Source organism: Staurois parvus, unplaced genomic scaffold (assembly GCF_062004578.1).
Source record: "Staurois parvus isolate SC_StPar_1 unplaced genomic scaffold, SC_StPar_1.0 ptg000572l, whole genome shotgun sequence".
Classification (NCBI taxonomy): Eukaryota; Metazoa; Chordata; class Amphibia; order Anura; family Ranidae; genus Staurois; species Staurois parvus.
In genome coordinates this window covers 6,409,915-6,426,769 of record NW_028318368.1, presented here as the reverse complement: position 1 = coordinate 6,426,769, position 16,855 = coordinate 6,409,915, and positions in this window count along the sequence as shown.

The following is a 16,855-nucleotide window of genomic DNA, read 5'->3' as shown; positions in this document are numbered from 1 at the left end:
GACCGACTACACTTTCCCACAGCTGTGATCTGCCTCACACTCCACCAAAAAATGCTGATTTCTTCCTGCTGTCCTTCAAGCCTCCCTTGCAGGTGGGTTGACGTTTTCAGGACCAAAGTCCCTGCAGACAGGGTTTGGAGGTTTTTTTCCACCAAGAGGTCTCCTCAAATCTCCAAATTCCAGGTCCCATATGAGGACTTACAAATCCAGAGAATACTGAAAATCAGTCCTCTGCTTTCCAACCAGACTGAACTGGAACCCCTCACCCTGCTTCTTTAAAGGGACCACAGCCCAAACAGAAGGGAAATATATCTACCGTTCAGGACCCATATCTGATGTTCTGTACAAGAGAAAAAAAACCTGACAAATGCATTGTTGGACTGCAGTTTTCTACACATCTCCTGTGGGCTTCCAGTAGAATGTAATTACCAGCATAAGATATTTCTGTTAAAACTTTATTACACAGAAGAGAATTATTCAGGTGTAATGTAGGACGACTTTTGTTTTTTTCTCATCCAGTGTGCCACATTCCCAGTACACAGAGTACAGTGCTTAGAGCAGACTATCTACTGTAGCTGAAAGAGATAACTAATTTAATGTGCTCCTGAATATGTGTCTTTCACTATTATGATGGTTTTTAATGAGTCCCAGAGCTCCAGCAATATAACAAGCATAAAGAGTGTGTTTTCAGGGCATGGGCATGTGTGTACCTATTTCTTTTGTTCTGTTGGACGCATCCTTTTGCAGTGTTAAATGAGCTCTGGTAGGCTACAGTATTTCACAGAAAGACAGATGCCATGTAACCCTATTCCCCCAATGCAATGACCATATCATGCTGGTTTCTTTATAGGTTTTAAACTGAAAGCTGCATATTTTAAAATATTAAAAGTTACTTTTGGGTAATTGGATTTATATATAGTTTAAGCTGAACATTGCTTGCAGCTTCTAGCGTGGACTAGATGGGTAAGAACAGATTTTCCTTGCTTCCCCTAGAGTGAGGACCCCTCTTTAGAGAGCTTTTTGAAGCCAGCCCAGGCAGAAAACTGCCCTTTTGGAGAACAGACCTTACAAATGGGAAGTACTGGTACTTTTGCTGATTGGTACTTCCTCTTACTATCTGGCTGTGTTAATGAGAGTTTAGCATTTTGTTCTGTAATGATCGGTCCCTTTGATGGATGATGTTTAGTTTATCTGAACACCTGGCTCTTCATCTATTTCCTCTGGCTTTTTCTCAGCTCCTTTGTGTTCATTTGCCTGTTTTGCAGATTTTCAGTGCATCCGTAATCTATGCCTTAAGCTATAACCACATGTACAAGATCCAGCTCTTTTCACTATATGAAAGACTTGATGCTACCAAAATATACTAAAGCCAAGACACAAAAAAGCTAAATACTTAGCTAGCTGAAAAGCTAATACTTGAGGAGATACTTACATCTATTATTCATATACATCTAAAAAGGCACCATACCAAGTAAACATGAATAGTCAATTACATATCTCTTATAGACCTTTTCTGTTTAAAAAGCCAGGCTACTACTAGTGTTTAATATACTATAATTATGAATGTCAAAAGAAATGCCTCTGGCCGTTTCTTTATGGTCATTGAGACAGCGCTGGAATATTTTCTTTTTAAAAACACAGTTAATAAATAAATGTAACAGCACATACATAAACTTTTTTGTATCAATATGAGAAAACTGACAGCTGTCCTTAGTTTTCCACAGCCACCAGTCTTATGCATGCTTTCACATTCTAGTTGTCTCTCTCTATGGCAGATTTAAATCTGATTGGTGACTGGGTGGAAAGAAATACAGCTATTTGATATTTGAAACAGCTGTTTGATATGTAAGACCCATTCCTAGGAAAATTGATACTATCAATTGGGAACTGTGCATGTTTCTACACTTCTCTTTAGATAGCTGCTGGAGTTTTTGAGAAGCCCTAAAACATGGAGGTCTGATATGTAATTTTACATTGACGGTGCCCACCAATCAGAATCTATTAGGTCTGTCCTTGAAGAGCTGACAGAGAAGAGGGAGGATTTCAAATCTGTGGACTGCTGGAATGGCTGAGGGTTTGCTGACTGTACAGTACAGCAGGAACCAGGGAGGTGGAGAGGGTGTCTGGCATTAGTTCACCTTTACATTTTATCTGTAAAGGTGAACTAACACTTTAAGTAGAAGAGTTCATGCTCCAGTCCGCTACCACCTCTATCTTGCAATTGGTTCCTTGGAGTGATGGGTAGCCTCAGCTTCCAAGATAGAGCCTGGAGGGGGTGTATCCGAGCTCATCCTTCACTGATGTAGAGATTTGTATAGCAGAGAACTCTGATGTGACAACTTTACATTATCAGTGAACCACTGTTTAAGAAACTGTTCTTAAGGACCACATTGCGGTCCCTGGGATACTCTGTATATGTTATGTGTATACATACTATATTCCTAGGGGACATAGACGTGACATTTCACAGAGCTGTGCTTAGTAATGGCAGAAAACATTGTATTCTGTCTTATCAAGGTACATTTTATGACTTGTATAAAGCTAAAATAAATGCAGACAGATGGAATTAGAACAAAAACACAAACGTGTGTGCATGTAAAATATGTCACTATAACCATGCTCTGAATAAAAAATAGCAGTGGGAAGTACTGAAAATTAATTGCACAGTTTCAACTATTCTAAGGAAATATATTTAGCTTTAACACCCAGAAGAAATAAATGATTGATGTGATGGGGTGCTGAGGAAAGGATTAGCATATTTTATTTTAAGCGCCAAGGGATTCACCCAATTAAAATACTCCTAAGCTCTGTACATTTAGCACAGTACACTGTGTTTTAATGGATTTTGTTGTCTTTACATCTCTTTTTGTTCTTCAAAGAGTAATAGTGATTTTTCTTCATAGTTGATTGTCTTCCAGTCTGGATGGACCCTGTATGGAAAGAAAACAATGTGTTAATTAGAGCAGTGTTTCTCAATCTTTTTTCAGTCAAGGCACCTTTAACATTATGGACAATATCAAGGCACTCTGACATTCTGCACAATCTCAAAGCACCCAATCTAAAATGTAAAAAGCTAATCTAATAGTTTTACATAATGCAGCAACATCCACACGTGTAGGACACCCAACGTTAGAGGTGATTTATTCTTCTGACTAATATTCCAGTATTTCTCCCTCTGTTTCTCTCCCTCACTCAGCTAATGTGACCCCAGCACTGATGGGAAGGGGAAAACAAGGATGCTATGCAGGCGCCCGATGTCCTCCTTATCAACTAACGATGTCATTGGTTGTTAGGATGCCGACAGCTGGCAGGTTGTAAAAGTGCACAATGAAAACCTGTGGCTTTGTGTACTAAATGGCAGGCTTGATCCACCTGCTGGCTTGTATACAATTTTTGGGCAGTTTTTAATCATTTTGCCAAGGCACCCCTGAAAAAGCCTAAAGGCACCCTTGGTGAAAAAGGCTGAATTAGAGATACAATGTTCACCAGCAGGATATTAGTGCAAAGTAAAATGAGTAAAAAGTGCCCAGGTCCACCCTCCTTAGTCCCCTATCTGAACTAAGAACCCGTTTACATCTTCTGGGTGGAAAGCAGTAGCCACAACTCCTAGACATTCTTCAGGCTATACTTCAAAATTGGAGACAAATGGAGTATGGCCCATTCAAATATATAGGGGCTTACTGAGTAAGCATGGCAAGCAGAGAAAACAATTTAGAAGGTAAAAACCAAAGGAGAGTGCACCTATGATGTTAATGTAAGTAAGCAGATGAGTGTGTTTGGGGGGTATAAGCTTGTTTTGTTGAGAATAAAAGCACAATTCCCTCTAGGCAACTGATACATTTAAAAGAGTTCAAAAAATGATTAAAAATCTTTACTTACCTCTACTTCTCTGGAAATTTTAGAACATACATATAAGTGGGAAGGCTGTCTACTGTCCAAGTTGAGTTTAGTAAGCCCACCATCTTCTGGTGCCAAACCCTATCCCTTTTATTCAAAATGTAAGTTCTAAAGGCTCTATTGTCCATTGATGTTCTAGAATTAGACATCTGCATTGCACAGGCTGGGGTTATTGCACTAAAGGGAGTTAGGTATATTTTTGATTTGACATAAGTCAAGGCCTCTTATACTGCCTGGGCCTATAGTATTATTGGGTTCACATGGACATGGGATTAATTTGAAAATTAATAGGGATGCACCAATATATTGGCGGCTGAAACATATCGTCCGAAAATAGTGTTATCAGCATTTTGCCAATAGGAAAAAAAGGTGCCGATAATGCTGCTGATAATGCCTTCTCTATTTTTATTATAAAAGAAATGTGTCAAGGCAACTCACATTCAAAGTGGCGTCACATAGACTTTCATGCAAAAACACCCCTTAATGACATCAATGCAAAATTGCATCCCGTAGACTTTCATGCAAAGTATTGTCCCCATAGACTTTAAGGAAAAAACACCCCCTAGTGACTTCAATGTACAATCACGTCCCATAGACTTTTATGCAAAAACGCCTCCTAGTGACTTCAATGCATAATCGCTTCCCATAGACTTTCATGCAAAATCGCATCACCATAGACCTCAGTGCAAAAACACCCCTTAGTGACTTTATTGCAAAATCGCATACCCATAGACTTTAATGCAAAATCGCATCCTCATAGACTTCAACGCAAAAACACACTCTAGTGACTTCAATGCAAAATCGTGTCCCATAGTAGATTTTAATGCAAAATCGCATCCCATAGATTTCAATGCAGAAACGCCCCCTACTGACTTTGATGCAAAATCACGTCCCATGGACTTCAATGCAAAATTGCATCCCATTGACTTCAATGCAAAAATGCCCCCTAGTGACTTTAATGCAAAAACACCAGCCACATTAATTAAATTAAAGAAACATTTTTTATGAACTGTCCATTTTGGTTTCTATTTTCGGGCAAGTGCATCCTGAATTTTTGGTTTCGGTCTGGCACCGGAATTTTCATTTCAGTGCACCATTATAAATTAATAAAAGTATCCAAAGGCATCACAAGATGTCTTCACTTCAGTCCTGCTGTTACCTTAAAAACATCAGGCCAGATTCCCTTTAATACCAAAACTTGAATATAGGAACAATACTCAAAGTTAACACACAAGGAAAATGATCCTTATTTAAAATGGTTGTAATGTCTATTTTTGAATTAAAATAAACAAGTTTATACTTACCTGCTCTGTGCAATTGTATTGCACAGTGATGCCCTAAAACGCCTCTTCTGGGTCCTCCACTGGCGCTCTTGGCTCCTCCTCTTTTGTGTCTGCCCCCATAGCAAGCCACAGGCTCGCTCTTGAGTTGGGCTCTGTGTGTCTGTAGACATACACAGCATGGTTTGGCCCATCCTCCACTCTCTGCTTACTGGATTTGACTGGATTTCAATTGCTCCCACTGTTCTCAGCAAAGCCTGTGAGACCAGAAAAAATGGAGAGAAGACTAGCAGCCAGGCACAGTGCTGGATCAGTGCAGGAGTCAGGTATGTGTTAAGTAGGGGGAGGGGGAATACACATTGGAAGGGTTTTTTCACCTTAAGGCAGAGAATGCTTAAACTTGAAAACCTTTAGACTTTAGCACCAGTTTAAAAAGGGTATCAGTTACATTTAGACGAGTCTAATGAGATTTGACAGGTCCTTTCCTTGGGTAAAGCTTTGTGAATTGATCCTATAGTTAGTTGACTTTGACAGTTTTAGTGTAGATGCACTTGGGTTGAATCATACACTGGCTTCTTATATCTCTAAAGCAGTGGTCTCCAAACTGCAGACTGGGGGCCAGATGTGGCCCTTTTCTTGCCTTTATATGGCCCAAGTGGCACCAATAATGGGGTACCATCAGTGGGGCACTATTCCTCCCATTGATACCAATGATGGGGCACTGTTCCTCCCATTAAAACAAACGATGGTGCATTGTTTATGCCCAATGATGTTGGGGCATTTTCTAATCCCACTGGTCACAATCTGGCCCCCACTAAAGCCTGAAGGACAGTAAACTGGCCCTTTGCTGAGAACATTTGGAGACCCCTGCTCTAGAGGACTCCAGTTAAGAAATATCAACATCTTAGCTCCCTGGTCTGCCCAGGTGCTGCACTCAAGTTTCCCTGTTAGAATTTGCATTCATGCCACCATTATGGAAAATGCAGGTGGATAAAGAGGAATTTGAGGAAAGTACAGATCTGTTCCAGCAATGTTGGTGGGGACATTTAGAAACTGGAAGCCCTAAGAGATCTAAGCTAGCACATCTCCCAACTCTCACTCATTTGGAGGGACTGTCTCTCTTTTGGAACCAAATCCCTCTGTCCCACTTACCTGCTCAGGTGTCCCTCATTTTGGTGTCCCTCTATAATAAATGCAATACGCAACTACCAGGTTTACCCTAAACCTTTCAAGCCCTGGTTCACACCAGTGGGTCTTTAAAGTTGCGCTACTTAAGCTCGACTTCAATGCCAACTATTCAGTGTGGTTTGATTGCAGCTTGCGGACACTCTGTGTGACTTCATTTAACAAATGTCAAGTTGCATTGAAGTCACACAGAAATGGCTCAGGAACCTTTTTCAAAGTCGTTGCAACTTGAGACTATTCTAATGGTTCTATTGCCTCAAATGGGGTGCAACTTGTCATGTGTCTTTAAACTGTCAAGTCGCATCAGTGGTGTGAACCTGGGCTAACATTATTGTTTTAAACGCCTGTATAAAGGAAACTGTGTGGAAAAAACACTTTTGGGTTCAGCCAATAATTTTTTGCTCTTCATGGCCATGTAACTGGGGGTCGTAGTAGTGGGGGGGGGGGGGGGTTGGTGTCTCCTGTGTCTACACATTCTGTGCTAAAGGATGTACCTCTTTTCCATGTCAGAAAGTTGGGAGGTATGAGATAGTTGTGGGTGGGTCAGCCTCTTGACGACTGAACATTTCTGAAATATCAGCCTTCAATGGAGTGACCATTAAAACTTCAAGACTGTTTAAAACATGAAGTTCTGTTTAAGGCTTCCGGTAAGATAAATTGTTACTGATGACTAATTCTCTTACAAAAGAATTCCTTTTAAAGCAAAAAGCATAAATGAATAAGAGTTAAATGGGAAATGGTGTATCCTGTCCCCGACCCATAGAGAGAACATTAATGATTAACTGGAACAAAATTTCTATTGTTTGTAGACTAGCAGAGCTGTTTGACTTTATGCCACTGTAGCAGAATACAATGTACATAACAAGAAATGTGAAAAATCCTCTTCTGTTAAATGAATAGAAAGATTTCAGGTTTCCATAGCAACTTATTTCTCCATGTTTAAAGATTTTTACTGAAAGGTCAAGGTACATGCATATTGTCGCTACAAAATCTTGGAAAAAGGTTTATGTGAGGACATCAACAAACTTTTTCCACCTAAAGCCTTTAAGAGACAAGATGATTATAGCTTGGACTTGCTGATATTGGTTAGATTGGGTGGTAATTGCTAGCCTGTGGGTACTCTGCAGTCTTTGCAGATACCAGCTATTCTCAAGAGAAGAGACAGTGGATGGGTTGATTTTGGTTGACTTTTTACAGTTCCCCAAGGATTAGACAGACATCGTATACAGTATGTCAGCACTAGACGTTAACATGGACATTCTGCTGACATGGCAATGCACCATTATCCTCCCATTTCTCCATGCAACATATCAGAGCTGTGAATGTACCTGTAGAACACCCAGATCTGACATCTCATGTCTACGGGTACTTATCAACTGTGTTGATAAAGGAACAACGTCAGGCAGCAAGTGAGACTGATCCTGTTGTTCAGGCAATAGTATAAATACTTAAAATGGAACTAAAGGCAAATATTGACTTTCATTTTGATGTCTTGTTGGGGGGAAAGAATGGGGGGAAAGAATTCTCTGAGGATGTGCTTGGCACGTAACGCGTAAGGAGGAGCCTACGTATGCCGTGACGTCACGCCATCGGAGCATCGTGGAGCTCCGACGGCCACTACTCTTTTCAGGATGGTTAGTCCTTCTGTACACTTCAATTTTTTTATCGGATGCATCCCTTTGCTACTGTCATTTGCTTTCAATAAATGCTGTCAAACAATACATCACTATGGGCACCTTTTTTTCTTGACCCCCTGCGGGAGCATCTCTTTTTTAGCCACCATAACCCACTCTACCCAGTGAAGGAGTCTTACCCTTTGATGGAGTTGTGCCTGGTTTTACCCTCAAAGGGAACCTTTTAACTATCTATGTGCCATCCGTGGATCCATTCTGCCCGAGGGAATCTACCTATCTTTACCACCGAGATGACCATTTGCTGAACTGTAGGATATCTACACTGCACATTTAATGTGCACATCTGGTTAGTGTGCATTTCTCACTTTATTTCTTTTCCATTGGGACTATTATTATACATGTTTTATTTTACCACTAGTACTTTGTTGCACCACCTCTGGCTTTTACAACAGCTGGAATTCTCTGAGGCATGGATTTAACTATCGACAAACACTATTCTTCATCAATCCAGCTCCAACCTTCTCTTATTGCAGTTGCCAGATCAACTTTGCAGGTTGGAGCCTTGTCATGGACCATTTTCTTTCATTTCCACCATAGATTTTCAATTGGATTGAGGGCCGGAATATTTTCAGGCCATGCCATTGACATTATGGGGTTTATTTACTAAATCTGGAAAGTGTAAAATCGGGCTTACACCTGCAAGGAAACCGATCAGTTTCCAGGTTTTATTGCCAAAGCAAAATTGAACAAGCTGAGGTTAGAAGCTGATTGGTTTCTATGCAGAAGTGAGCCTAATTTTGCACGCTCCAGCTTTAGTAAATAAACCCCTATATGTTTTTTTAAGGAAAGTTTTCACAGCTTTTGCCCTATGGCAATATGCATTATCATCCTGAAAAATTATGTCATCATCACCAAACATACTTTCAATTGATGGAAAAAGAAAAGTGTCCAAAATCTCAATATAAACCTGTGCATTTATTGAAGATTTAATGACTGCCATCTCCCCAATAACCTGACATGCAACCCCATATCATCAATGATTGTGGAAATTTGCATGTTTTCTTCAGGCAGTCGTCTTTATACATTTCATTGGAACTGCACCAAACAAAAGTTGCAGCATCATCACCCTACCCAGTGCAGATTTGTGATTCATCACTGAATATCACTTTCATCCAGTCATCCACAGTCCATGATTGCTTTTCGTTAGCCCACTGTAACCTTGTTTTGTTCTGTTTAGGTGTTAATGGTGGTTTTTATTTGACTTTTCTGTGTGTAAATCCCATTTATAGTTACAGTTCAGTCACAGATATTGGCTCCAGTTTCTGCCCATTTGTTCCTCATTTGTTTTGTTGTGCATTTTATGTTTTCAAGGCATATTGCTTTAAGTTTTCTATCTTGACGCTTTGATGTCTTCCTTGGTCTGCCAGTACACGTCTCTTTTACAACCTTCCCATTTGATTTGTAATTGGTCCAGATTTTAGACATAGCTGACTGAGAACAACCAATATCTTTTGCAACAATCCGTGATAATTTACCTTCTTTAAGAGGTTTTATAGTCCTTTCCTTTGTTTCAACTGACATCTCTCATGTTGGAGCCATGATTCATGTCAATCAGCTGAATACAAATGCACGCCACACTTTTCACATATTTATTTGTAAAAAATTGTGAAAAACATTTATCATTTTCCTTCTACTTCACAATTATGCACCACTTTGTGTCGGTCTATCACATAAAGTCCCAATAAATTACATTTTCGTTTTTGGTTGTAACATGACAAAATGTGGAAAATTTCAAGGGGTATGAATACTTTTTCAAGGCACTGTATGTAGTCCTTAGAAATTGAAAGTAAACGGCAGAGGAGAATCTGCAAAACATGTAGGGAATCCAGGAAGTTGTGGAAAGAGATGGGCAGCAGACAGATAGTACTCACAACATGAAAGGAGATATTTCAAGTAGGCTCATATTGGAATGTCAAGAAAACTAGTGTATGTATTGCTATTATAATGTCAATGTTATAAAATGAAAGTGTATACTGTGACCACGGAACTCCTTTAAAGCCAAAAGACAATGCAGTTTGGCCTAATTTGCATTTAATACAATTTTCTCACGTGTATGGATACACATAGCAGAAGCTTGAGAGGGAGCCTGCTCAGGTGCCCTCATAGCAAGCTGTTTGCTCTGGGGGCACTAGTCAGGAGAGAGGGGCCAGGAGTGCCAGCGGGGGATCCAGGAAGAGGAGGATCGGGGCTGTTCTGTGCAAAACCATTACACAGAGCAGGTAAGTAGCACATGTTTGTTACAAAAAAAATCTGCCTTTAACTGCTTCCTGACTGCCCTATAGCAGAATTACTTCTACAGGGCGGCACGGGTGCGCAAAATTGCACCACCATTTGTGGCCGTGGCTGTCAATCACGAGTCTCGACCGGTGATTATTCGCCTGCGCCTGGTGATTGCCGAGCATCTACAACTAGGAGAAAAACTTTTGTAAACAAAATAGTTCTCCTCCCTGTCAGCTTGTGCACCCTGCACAGCAGTGTCAGCCAAAGCAGTGTGTTTACAGTGAAGCACACAGGCACAGCACATGGTAAAACAGCACACAACACACAGTTAACCCTTTGATCGCCCCTCATGTTAACCCCTTCCCTCCTGCCCAGTGCTATTAGTACAGTGTCAGGGCTTTTTTTTTTTTAGCACTGATCACTGTATTGGTGTCACTGGGGATGTCAGTGACACAAAATCAGCTCCCCCAAGTGTCAGAATGCCCGCCGCAGTCCCGCTATAAGTCGCTGATTGTTACCATTACTATTATAAATAAAAATAAAATTCCAGTATATATACTGCCATTTGTAAACTCTATAACTTGCACGTAAACCAATTAATGTAATGTATTAGGATTTTTTTTAGCAAAGACGTAGCAGAATACATTTTGGTGTAAATTTATGACGAAACTAGATTTTTTTTTACTTTTTACTGGACATGTTTAATAAGAAAAAGTCAAAAATATAGTTTTTTTCGCAAAATAGTCGGACTTTTTTTGTTATAGCGCAAAAAATAAAAATGCACCGGCGAATAAATACCATCAAAAGAAAGCTCAATTTGTGGGAAAAAAAAGGACATAAATTTCTTTTGGGTGCAGCGTTGTATGACTGCACAATTGTCAGTTAAAGTAACGCAGCGCCAAAACGCAAAGAATGGCCTGGTCAGGAAGGGGGGTAAATCCTGTGGAGGGCAAGTGGTCAATATCACTTTAAATCAAACCACTTTGTAAACATTTTGTTTATTATAGGGGCCTATTTTGCCGCTGCAGGGACACACTAGAGATGCAGCAGTTCACAGTGCTTTGTGGTTTTACTTCAATAAAGAGACAATTCTGTGTGGACTCCAAGATCTTGTAACTTCATAAACTTCTTAGATTGTAAACTCCAAGCAGCAGGGCCCTCCTAACCCTCTTGTATTGAAATGTATTGTTGCTGTATTGTCTCCCGTTATATTGTAAAGCGCTGAGCAAACTGTTGGCGCTATATAAATCCTGTATTATAATAATAATAAAAATAATAATAATAAACAGAGAGATGCGCTCAGTTTGCTAATATATTAGTTTTCAATGCCTCTTCAATTGCAGCAAGGCCAAGACATTTTTATGAGTAAACCCAACTGCCTCAGGAGCCATAAGCAAATATTTTTACGCACAAATACTTGTTAGAGGTAAATGCAAAGCTTGCATTGTGCAGGGCCAGTGACAACGTAGAAAGAATTGTAGAAAAAAAAAATCTGCTAAAAGACAGGAGTCTCATGATTATGGTTGGTAAGAGCCTGTCATCAGGTCTAACGGTAAAAGACAGTGAGATCACTGTTGTTACACCCGGGAGACGCACCGTGGGGACCTGGAAAACTATTGTTAAATGCAACAAATCACTGATTCCAAACATAAACTGGGCTCCTGCTGCATCTGCCTGAGACTGAAATAGACTGCAAACTGGTGCATCCCACGTCTGTTATTATTCTACCTAGTCATTTTTCTTGCCCTGCTCAATAATATCAGCATGTTTTAGGGTTGCTACCTTTTCCTGCTATTTTAGCCTTGCCATATGTTTTCTTCAATGCAAAAATCAAATATATTTCCATAGTACAATGGAAGGCAATAATATCTCAAAGTACAGCTGTTTATAATAACTGTGTATATTGAAGCCCTGTACTGGGGAATGATGCACTGCTAGTGTTGTAAAGCCCTAGACATCTTAGATTAATCACTGAAAATACAAAGCTTACACTGTGTTGGATAATGCCATGACCTCTGTAATTCCATTTCCTTCCACATACTGCAGAAGCTGAAAGAGATCGTGTTAGGATTTAAGGATTTCAAGCAGAAAACCCATCTCCCAAGCACAACTCTATTAAATGTCAGTGTTGCTTGTGGTCAGTAGCATTTAGTAGTGGGGACATGTTTGTCTGTGTCTAAAGGTCATATGACCCAGAGATGGATAGTCTGTATCTTGTATTCAGATGTGTGCTGCATTCGTATGAATTTATGATCATGTTTATCTACTTGGGAATGTATATTTTTTTAATGTTATTGGTAAAAATGATCAGCTTGATATAAATGATCTTACCTGTGTGTGCACAGACCCTGAACCGGTTGGCTGATTTATCCCGGGTTCCATTCCCGGCATGGCACATGGCAGCCAGGCACACTGTAGTTCACAGTCTCTCAGCTAAAGTCTCTCAACCAGGCAGTGCATGTTTTTTTGCTGTTTAATGCTTATTCAACTTGGGTAGGGTGCAATGTGAGTCTTGGGATACTCTAAATTTTGCAGACAAGATAATGGAGGACACGTCTAACTGTACTGTCTCTTTGGGGTGAAGTCACCCTCTTGAAGAGTGTTAATGAATTACAGCTCAGGAGACCCCATTGCAAAGGTAAAAACATGAGCCAGTCAACTTGGACAGCTACCCAATAGTTAGCCAATAGCAAGGACAGTCTGGGTGCCCTGAGAACTCAAATGCTTTCCTGCAGTACCAGACAGCTCCCGTATTGTGTGCCTCCAGCTGAAATCCTCTGTGGACTTTCTGCAGCTGGACGTAGGTCCCCTAGCTCTAACTGGAGCTGAGACCCAGATGGCCTCTTCTAAACTTCAGCTTTGAGCTTCAGAGGGCATAGTCCTCTGGCTGGGTCTTCTCCCACAGGACAAGGACCCTGCTGTTCCAGGACCAAGCCTATTTATACGCCCCCTAGCCACCTACTGGTCATTCTATCTGCCAGGGATTGGTTGAGCCTGTATGAATATGCAAGTGAGGGTGTACCTCTTCCATGCACTAAATTCTGGAACCTACCAGAATTCAGGGGAAAGCGGTCAAGCCTGCACCAACAGAAAGCAGAACAGTCAAAAGCAATCAAGCTTTTCTTCACTGACTACTGGGGAGCCAAAAACTAAAGTTGTCTCAAACTGTTATCAACCTAGCTAGGAGGGTGCTACATATGTATGTTTTAAAGGAACAGTTACTTTGCTGCATGAAGTTCCTGCTCACTCTTGTGTTTTACAGTTCCTCATTCTCCATATAAGTATTATGACTCAGTCATAAAAAGGAAAATCCGTCATTTTAAAAGAAAAATCCATCATTTTGTCTTAAAGTTTTACTAAACCCAGGACCCTGCATTCACTATAACTGGTCTTCCACAGTACACACAACATGGAAATACAATTATTTTAGTAAATTTAAACTGCTAAATTCCTTTTCTCATCAGCAGTTAGAGCAGTCTTGTGACTTCTATCAGTGTCCAGCCCACCACTAGCTAAAGCTTGTAGGAGGGGTTTTATTTCTGCTCTAGGAGGATGGAAATCCCCTGACCCTCTATCTGACCAGTACTGATTGCCCTGTGCTGATCACATGTGCTCTCCCAAGAAAAAAAAAAAAACCTCTCTAGCAATACACACCAAACTGAGCATGGGCAGAAGGGCTACGGGTTCAGTCTGTATCAGGTGGTCATTTCAACAAGAGGAGGGGCAGAGAAGAAAGGATCAAACAGCCTTTTTACACAATGCAGAAGATTAACCCCTTAGGTTCCACAGTGAGTATAACTAGCATGCTGTACTGGTTAGCCAATTATTTATACCCTGAAAAATTGTTGAAGTGACTCTGTCACTGTATTAGTGCAAAAAAAACAAAAACAAAGCATCCTCTACTTTTGAAAGAGTAAATTGTGACCTGTCCCACAGATAATACTTTTCTAGAAGAGCTATGTTTGCTGGTAAATGTAAGCAGCTGACACTTTTGGGGTGTTTAGTGATTGATCTGCAGAGGATCTGTGTGCTTTGGTTTCTTCTGCTGCTCTCTACATCGCTACTCTATTGAGGGGTCAGTGGAAGAAACTACAGTATGCAGTGGGGGGCCAGCCTTGTGGCACTCCTGAAAGTGTGTCCAATGCTGAAGATTCTTTGGTAACAGCAGAGAGCAAAGATAAAGCAAGTTAGTACAGTGTTTTTCCACTTTATATGCAGGTGATACACAGAGGGGGAAAGTGATGAGTTTAATGTAAAGGTCACATACAGTGAGAGGATGGAGGAGAGGGGTTAAGCCGGCCATACATGGATCAAAATTTGTCTGGTTCAGCAGGGATCAGCCAAATTGTGATCTATGTATGGGCACTGTGGTTTTATAGAAGTACCGATTGTCTTCTGTACAACCAGCCTGTTGAAAAATTTCCACGTGATCAGCACCGCTGGCAACAGTTGACAGTGCCATCAGTTTTTTCTGAAGGTGGGGAAGTCTCGCTGTCAGAACATAATAGCTCTCCAGGAGGAATTCAGCTAATTTTTTTGTTCAACTTGCTGCTTTAATGAAAAAAACAAAAGTTAATAAATGTGCAGGTCAAAGGAGGAAAGGCCAGGCTCTCAATGTAAACAGTACAGTGTGTAAATTTGTGACTGCAGTGTTTGGACGCTCAGTCAGGGGTGTATTTACCACAAGGCAAACAAGGCATTTGCCTAGGGCGGCATTTTTTCAGGGGGGCATCAGCATTTTTCAGGGGGGCAGCGAAAGAAGGGATGGAAGAAAGGACACACGCAGCGTGGGGACAAGGTGGAATCTGAGAGAGGCTACTTGATGGTGTATGCCGAACCTGACTCTTGTTCCCGGGGATGTCCGGAGCTGTGAAGGTAAGTGTTTTCTCTCTCGCCAGGGTGGGGTTGGGGGGTTGCCAGTGTATGGGGCGGTGGTAGTGGAAGGCTCTCTCGGGTGGATGGGTTTGCTGTTGGTCAATGTCAGGCTCTTATCGTGGAGGAGGGGCATGTTTGTCAGTGTCAGGGTCTCTCTGTGGGGGTTGGGGGAGCCGGTTTTCATGTTGCCTAGGGCAGCATGAAACCTAAATACACCACTGTGCTCAGTACACTGTGTCTGTGAACCAAGCTGTCCAAAGACAGCTTGGTTCACAGCCATTAACTGACACAATAGCATCCACCAATTTACCTTTTATAAATGAACAGCGGCAGAATTAATGGTTAAGCTTGTTTCTTCCAGAGTCTCTTCTACATGTTTAGAAATGTATGGTATATGTGAAAGTGGCAAGCTTAAAGTAAATCATTTTACCAATGTATGTTAATGTATAATCAACCTTGTTTACATGTAAACTTCTTAATTTTAGGGCCAGTTCACACCAGAACACAGTACAGGAAACCTGTGCTCCGTGCGTGCTTTCTCATCACGTTCAAAACACATTGCATTTGCGTTCTGCAACGTGTGTCAGTGTTACAACACCCCAAATGCAGGTCACAAAAGCAATGCATTTGCTTGCACCGGATCGCATGGTAAACCACACCATTAGATCTGTTTGCTGTGTTTCTTTTTTAAAGTAGTTCATGCACTACGTTTGGTGCATTCCAGAGCAATTTCAGTCCATTCAAATGAGTCACCTGAAATCAAACTGCACCGGACCTTACATGGACATGTGAGCAGCCATATTTACTTGTCATGTGTGGGCTGTAATTCCTGCTTTGTAGTACAACACAATGGTTCTGCTTTATTGCTTCTCTATTTCAATATAGGTCTGTGGGTCTAATCTCACTCACTGATACCAACGTACTCCTAATGCAGATGATGTCCTATATGAAACAGTTGTTAATTAGGAAGGGTAATGACTACATCACCTTCCAACCGATTCTATAAATCTCTATTTTAAATACAATAAGAGAAAAAGGGAAGTGCAACATATAGAATTTTGTTAGAACATTACAATGATGAACAGTACAATAATAGCACACAATCGGGGGAATTCAGCAAAGCTCCAACCAGCCTTTCTGGCTGTATTTCCCTTTGGATGGCCTGCACCAGATTCAGAAATCTTTACTGCCTGTTTTGGAAGCCTTATCGATACATGCAGCAATTTCAGATATTTTTTAATAGCACCGATTTTACAAAGTGGCAAAGCTGATGCACCAAATTCAAGGCCATACATACCAAAACCAGAGGTGATTAAGAATAACTCTTATTTGGCTCACAAAGATGGCTAAGTGCCTGTCTCTGTATGCTATATAGCAGGCGGCTTCACCCGACACTGGTTATTAGCCTGTTGCCATTCATGTGATACATATGTACAGAGTTAAAAGGGTGTTCTTTAATACGCACATACTGCACATATGCGTCACTAAGTGGCCTATGTTTCTATGCTGAGAATGTTCTCACTACTCACTTCCAACACAGAGACTGAGCTGTCAAAAACAGCTCTTGGTCTCGGTCAGACTAGCGATCAGTACCTGGCATAACTGGCTTCTGAATATGTGACCACCATAACCTCCAATCACAATGGTCACATGATCGCCAATCCTTCCTTAAGGTATGCAAAAAATAAAAAGTCTGACATTATC